At 43.7% G+C, this 7,094-nt stretch overlaps 1 long non-coding RNA gene across 1 annotated transcript; it reads left to right on the top strand.

The window, feature by feature from the left end:
• The first annotated feature begins 490 nt into the window (after window positions 1-490).
• Window positions 491-4,771, top strand: LOC132811442 (uncharacterized). Its single transcript, XR_009643260.1, has 3 exons — window positions 491-584; window positions 4,107-4,264; window positions 4,727-4,771. It is a non-coding gene; the product is annotated as an uncharacterized LOC132811442 (long non-coding RNA).
• The last annotated feature ends 2,323 nt before the right edge of the window (window positions 4,772-7,094 follow it).

The raw sequence follows: 7,094 nt of genomic DNA on the forward strand, positions 1-7,094 counted from the left end.
AGTGTAGAGGAGACCACATCGGGAGCAATGGATACAATAAATGAAATTAGTGGATGTGCAGGTAAAATTTTGATGGATGTGGAAGGCTCCTTTAGGGCCTTGGTTAGAGGTGAGGGAGGAGGTGTGGGCACAGGTTTTACAGTTCCTGTTGTGGCAGGGGAAAGTGCCAGGATTGGAGGGTGGGTTGTAGGGGGGCGTGGAACTGACCAGTTAGTCACAGAGGGAACGGTCTTTGCAGAAGGCGGGAAGGGGTGGGGAGGGAATATATATCCCTGGTGGGGGGGTCTTTTTGGAGGTGGCAGAAATGTCGGTAGATGATTTGGTTTATGCGAAGGTTTATAGGGTGGAAGGTGAGCCCCAGGGGCGTTCTGTCCTTGTTACAGTTGGAGAGGTGGGGTGTGGAGGGCGGAGGTGTGGAATGTCGACGAGATGCGTTGGAGGGCATTTTTAACCACGTGGGAAGGGAAATTGCGGTCTCTAAAGAAGGAGGCCATCTGGTGTGTTCCATGGTGGAACTCGTCCTCCTGGGAGCAGAATCATCTGAGGCGGAGGAATTGGAAAACGGGAAGGCATTTTTGCAAGAGGTAGGGTGGGTTGAGAGTTGACTGAGGGTAAGAATTCCCTTTGCTTGAGCTCTACAGTAGATTTCCTTTATTCATGGAGGGAATTGCCTTCCTACTCATGACTGTATAGCTGTGATTGATGAATCAATGCTATCTGAATCAGTGCATAAACACCCCATTTTCACAACATCTAAAATCTTTAGCACATTGTATTACGCTCTTCTTTGGAGACAAAAAAAAACATGAAATGGAGCCTCGAGGAATCGGAGCAGGAGGAGGGCATTCATCCCTTTCAGCTTGTTCCCCCATTCTATCAGATCATGGCTGGGCCAACCCAGACCTCAACACCTCTTTTATGCTTGATCCGCATAGCCCTCAACTGCTCAATATTTCAAAAATCTATCTGCCCTCTTTTAAAATAATTTGAGATAGAATCATAGATTCCCTACTGTGTGGAAACAGGCCCTTCATCCCAACAAGCCAGCACAACCCTCCGAAGAGTAACCCAACCATTCCCCTCCCACATTTAACTTCCACTAAAGTTTGGGTGAGAAAATTCTAGCCATTCACTGAGAGAAAAAAATCTTGACTTTTTCTAAAATGAATGTTCCCCTCTGTAATGACCCCTGGTTTGAGACTTCACTGGTGCTGGAAGATCTAGTCAACATCCACCCTATCAAGCTCCTCAGAATCTTGTTTCCATAAGATCACCCCTGCTTATCTATTCTTGATAGGTCAACCCTTTCATGCTCGAAGCAGCTAAGTGACTCTTTTTTGAATGGTCTCCGATGTTGGTTTATCCTTTATTAAATATAGGAGCTAACATTGTATACAGCACTGCAAGTGAGGACTCAGCAACAGCCAGTGTGGTTAACCAATCCTCAATCCATGCTAATACATTACCCCGATACCATGAGATCCTCAATTGTGCAATTAACTTTTATGTAGCACCTTATCATTTGCATTTTTAAATTCCAAATACAGAACATCATTGGATTGCCCTGCTAGTTATCTCCTCAATGAACTGTCGCAAATTTGTCAAATATAGTTTCTCTTTCACAAAACCCAGACTACCATGTTTAATGATAAGCTTTTCTAAATGTCCTGCTATTTCTTACTTTAATATTCGACTCTGTAGATTCTTTCAGTAGATTTGCTAAGTATGATTCCCCTCTCTTAAATCCATGCGGACTCTGTCCAGTAAGGAACTTGACTGTACTCCAATATAGTTAGTAAATGTATCTATTTATCTTTAAATATCAATTACTTATAATATGCTGGACCCATGCAATATCAATGAATTTGTGACTCTGAATTTGGGTTATAATTTTTTTTTCTGTTAATTCCTTTTCGTACTGTGTTATGCAGACAGTACCAAATGATCACTCTTAATTGTGAGTAACTTTGAAAATAATATGTTTTAAAAATGACATCCCAAAATGCTGCCTCATTATTGTGCAAGGAGGATTTTATTCAATAGTTTGCAGATAAAATTGAACAGCTTTTTGCTGCAATTTATCCAGGCTGCAGGTTACACCGAAGTATCAGTGCCTCACCTGTAGAGTGTTCCCAGATATCGTGCAGCTGCAGTATTTTGTTTTGCACTCCGCTATATGTTGTTCTCACTTGTTTCTTTGTGAAAGATTACAAAATTAACTTGGATGAATGAAGTTATGATTTCTTTCACCAATGTTGGGAGAAAAAAAGTCAGTATTTCAAGTGCTGATAAAGTAAAATAAACTGATAATCAGCAGAAAGGGTTTAAGATTGATAGATTCTTGTTGCCTCGAGGAATTAAGGGCTACAGGGAGAATGCGGGTAAGTGGAGTTGAAATGCCCATCAGCCATGATTGAATGGCGGAGTGGACTCGATGGGCCGAATGGCCTTACTTCCACTCCTACGTCTTATGGTCTAAGATGGATATGGAACAAATGCTGGCAAATGGGACTAGATTAATTTAGGATATCTGGTCAGCATGGGCAAGTTGGACTGAAGGGTCTGATTTATGTATTGTACAACTGTGACTTCATTCTCTCAATTATTCAAGAAGTTGAATACTTCGAGGAGGAAAAGGAGAATTTCTGCAGAGAATGCACTTGAAATGATGGTTGAGGTATATCAAACTCACATTGTTTCATCACCTTTTCCTCTGGGTTCTTCAATGAACAAACTTGTTTTGTTCTCTGAATAACTATGTATCATGTGATTTGTTTTGCACAAAATATTTCGTTAGGATCGAGTGAACTATTAAGAAGTGTTCATGTTTAAAATTTAGGCAGCTTGATTGTGAATCTCATCTTGGCCTGAACACCACTTTCCTGCCAGCCCTCCTTAACCCTTCAACCCATTACTGATTAAAAGTCTGTGTGTCTCTTATTTAAATTTACTTCATGTCCCAGAATCCACAGTGTTCTGAGATAGGGAATTCCCCATCCTCTGAGAGAAGTAATTCCTCCAACTTTCCCTTCATTGTAAACTAAGGACGACTCATTGTAGATTGAATCATCTTCTCTGCCTCTACTTGGTCAATCCCTTGACCATTTTATACACCCTCAAGGATACCACCTCTCATTCTTAGGCTGCAATGAATATGAATGTAAATAGTGGTTGTCGTTCAGCTTGTGGCATTTTGATAACTGTGGCAGAGGATGTTTGTTCAAAACTGAGCTCGACAGTTAGTGCTTTTCAAATAAGAAATAGTTGACGAGATTAAGTACATTAATATGTTGGCGTTTTGTTTTTAGGAAGACTTACTGTTGGGAAGATTTGGTTAAGGGAATATTGCAGTCAAAGCTGTGGAAGATTAACCTCCACCCATGTGTGAGGTAGTACACTGTGGTCAAAAGAATAAAGAGACCACTTCCTCTTTGGAAATATGTCCTTAAATAGGGCAGAGGGATCTGGAGATAGCAATGAGTCACTGGCAGCAAATGGCACCAGTTTGTGAGGTTACATAGAAAAGTAGATCATGGGTTTATTTCTGGGACGACAGAATGGAAATGTGTTTGATATGTGTAGAACCATGGACAGATCACCCTTGGAGCACTGCAAACAGTTCCGATCTTCATATTGTAATATGGATGTAGAGGCAGTAGGGAAGATAAAGAATAGTTACTGGAATTATATTCAAACTGAATTTGAATTCATCAAGTAAGATTGGACAGTCTTGTCTCATTGTAAAAGAGTGACATGGTCCAGTTACGTTTGATCGGGTAGACATGGAAAAGATGTTTCTGCTTGTGAATGACAGAATCCACTGGATCTGTGGATATAATTGTAATCACTATTAAATCTCACGGGGAATTTGCAGAGGGCGACAAAGTCTTTACCAAAAAGGGGTTTGAATGTAGAACTTACTTCATCAGGAATAATTGAAGCAAATAACAGATGAATTCAAGGAGGAGCTTGGAATACAAGAAATCAAAGAAAACTATGTTGATGGGTTTAGGTTGAGAAGGAAGCCTGTGTAAATCACAGATACTGAGAACCTGTTTTTGTGTCCTGAAACGATGCATCTGTGTTGTTCTGTGACATTTCTATAGGAGCAGCAGCGGCAGCAGTAAACAAGACAGCTCACCCTTACCATTCTTGGAGAAAAGCAGAACCTCTGGCCACACAAAAGGGAAATAGCTCTACTGAGGAGGTGGTTCAAACAGTGGCCAACGACTCAATCCGAGAGACAGTGTGCCTTCATTACCTGGTGAGAAAGGTGAATTCTTTAACCAGAAATGATGTTTTGTCTTCCAATGATCTCATGACTTAAGCAGGGAAATGTGTCTCTTCAGTTAGATGATTTGAATCAATCAAATCTTTTGCTACGTTAGCACTCCTTCCCTACCCAAAGGATATGTGGGTCAAATAGGCACATGTCTTGCACTGCTTTAATTCAAGATTCCTTTATTCAGTCATGAGCTTAACCTATTCAATCCAAGTTCCTTGTGTTTCCCCTGGATCTGTGGTTGTGCACAAGGAAACTTAAACAATGTATGATTCAATATCAAAGTTGTGTTGAATCAATAATTGTAACCCCACTCTGCTCCTTGAGCAGATAGTTAATCCAAGGATTCTAGCTCAGCCCTTAACTTCAAGTTCAAGTTCTAAACCTTTCAGTTAGCAATGGAAAATAACAAAGAACAATGTCAATCATTTATTGTCTCTACAGCCTCTGCTTCTGTTGCCACTGAATACTCCCATAAGTTTGACGAGCCAATGACTAAAGATGAGATTGAAGAGAAATCCTTCCGTTCCCTTCTGCCACCAGAGAGCCAACACCACTTTCATATGGGGAAGAAACGCAGCCAGCAGGATGGTTCAGATGAGGACATAGTGCGGGACCAGTCGGCTTCTCTTATGGATTAGGGTGAGTGGTGTTACCAATTAGTGGGATCTCAGTGCTTGGAATAGTTGCTCCTCTCCATGTTCGAGGTACCTTGCCATGAGATTCAGATGGAGAGGACGAGGACCATATGGTGTAACAAGTGTGAGCCAACAGTTGGGCAGGGCCTGTGTTTCTGAAAAAAAAAGCGAGTACCACTCGGTCACAATGTGCCCAGAGTTTATAAATCATGAAGGAGAATAAATACTTGACATTGTTAATCTTTGTGATCGAGTTCCATATAGTGAAGACAACGATTAATATTTACTGGGATTCCTTGCTCCCCCAATCAGATAAACACAAGGCAAATTTGACTGTGAAGAATGTCCCTGAATTTACACCTTTCTACTGTTCATTGAAGGTAATAAGATGCAAAAGATATTTTTGCAGAGGAATTTGATTTGAACAAGAGACATTTGTGCAGATAGTAAGAGGTATTCTAACTGGAAGGATATGTTTAGTGATATCCTGCATGGATCGATGTTGGAGCCCTTATTATTCACTATTCATAATGAAGGGAAAGCCACATTCAACATTTGGGGCCACTCTGCAGATGACAGCGATTCCAAGTGTAGGGAGATGGAAGCACAGCATTAGAAAGCAATCTTGATAGATTCAGTAAATGAAAAAAAAAACAACGACAGATGAGTTTATGTCGACAAGTGAGAGGTTGGATCAAAATAGGATATTTTGTGATTGTGAAAATAGAGAGAGAGTGGACTCCAAAGAAACTACGTGGGATTGATCCAGCTGTATAGTTCACGAAAATGTCTCAAACAGGTTCAGAAAAGTGACCAAGGGCCGGTGGAATGTTGACATTGATCTCGACAGAAGACGAGATACCAAAGGATTAGAAGTCATGCTTCAGCAAATCCGAACCTAGTTAGACCAAGCTGTCAGGGCTGGGCACCATGGCTGAAGGAGAGTATCCCTCTGATGGAAGTGCAGTGTAGATTTACTGAAGTGATACTTGGATTCCAAGGCTTAACTTAAGAAGAAAGATTAAACAGATAAAGTGTTCGAGTCAGAACATTGAGGTGTAATAACGGGGAACACATTTATACACAGAAATGGATAGTTTGATAAAGTTCCACAAACAGCGATTGATTGGAAATTATTTGCAAATTTCAAATTGAGGTTGGTAGATTTGGAATGAAAATGCTGAAGGATTATGGGACAAAGACAGGGATTTGTCATGATGATGAAGATGACCTTGATTCGGGTGAATGATGGAATAGGCTCAAGAAGCTAAATAGCCTCCTCGTGTTCTGATGTTGATGTAACCGTGGCTCCCTTATTCTCTGCAAGTGTGTTTTTGGTTATTTATCAGAACCTGGCAGCAAATTAGTGACTGGAGTCCTGAGCAGAACGTTATCAGGATGAGGGACTTCGCCGGTTTTAATGTGTTTCACAGATGATGAAATGACTTAGCCAGCACTCTCCTTCTGTCTCTCCACTCCTCTCTCCCCCTCTCTCCTCCCCTCCCGCCCCCTCCCCAACCCTCTAACGCCCGCCCCAGCACACCCCTCTTAACCCCCCACCCCTCTCCGCCGCCCTCGCCCCCCCATTCGACCCCCCTCGCACCCCCACTCGCCCCCACTCGGTCACCTCGTCCCCTCTCGCCCACCTCGCCCCCCTCACTACCCTCTCGCCCCCCCACCCCCTCAAACCCGCTCGCCCCCCATCACCACCCTCGCCCCTCCTCTCGCACCCCTCTACCTCCCCGACCCCCCACTCGCCCTCCAATCGCTCCAATCGCCCCCCGTCGACCCCCCGCTCCACCTCCCCCTCGGCCACCACTCACCCCCACTGACCCCCCAATCGCCTCCCTCACCCCCGCTCGAACCCCCCTCACCCCAAACCCTATCCCCCTCATACCCACCCCCTCGCGCCACCCTTTCGCACCCTGATTCGTCCCCATCACACCCTGATTCGTCCCCCCGCACCCATTCTCCCCCTCCCTCTATCCCTCCCTCTATCCCTTAACCCCCTCCCTCTACCCCTCCCTCTCCACCCTTCCTCTCTCCTCTCCCTCTGCCCCTCCCACCCCCTTCATCTACCCCCCTCCCTGTACCCCACTCCCTCTACACCCGCTACCTGCCCTCCCTCTAACCCTCCCTCTATCCCCCCTCCCCTGTACCCCTCCCTCTACCCC

The sequence above is a fragment of the Hemiscyllium ocellatum genome, unplaced genomic scaffold (assembly GCF_020745735.1).
Source record: "Hemiscyllium ocellatum isolate sHemOce1 unplaced genomic scaffold, sHemOce1.pat.X.cur. scaffold_2217_pat_ctg1, whole genome shotgun sequence".
In the NCBI taxonomy this organism is placed as follows: Eukaryota; Metazoa; Chordata; class Chondrichthyes; order Orectolobiformes; family Hemiscylliidae; genus Hemiscyllium; species Hemiscyllium ocellatum.